Here is a 377-nt window from a genome sequence, read left to right as displayed (position 1 = left end):
CCTGAGCCGAAGGCAGTCGCTTAACCAACTGAGCCACCCAGGCGCCCTGAAAAAATGTCTTTTAAATGTGCATAACCATGTCGCTAAGGTCTGAAAGTTTGTGTCCTCCCAAAATTCATATACTGAAATCCTAACTCCCAATGGTAATGGTATTAGTAGGTGGGGCCTTTGGGAGTTGATGAGGTTGTGAGGGTGGAACACTCATGAATGGGATTAGTACCCTTATAAAAGAGACCCCACAGGACTCCCTACCCACTTCTTCCAAGTGAGGATACAAAGAGGTCTGCAACCCAGAAGGGAGGCCTCACCTGACCATGCTATCACTGTCATCTCAGACTTTCTAGCTTCTAGAACTGTGAGCAATAAATTTCTGCTGT

The sequence above is a fragment of the Neomonachus schauinslandi genome, chromosome 2, assembly GCF_002201575.2.
Source record: "Neomonachus schauinslandi chromosome 2, ASM220157v2, whole genome shotgun sequence".
Lineage (NCBI taxonomy): Eukaryota > Metazoa > Chordata > Mammalia > Carnivora > Phocidae > Neomonachus > Neomonachus schauinslandi.
This window is presented reverse-complemented; position numbering follows the sequence as displayed.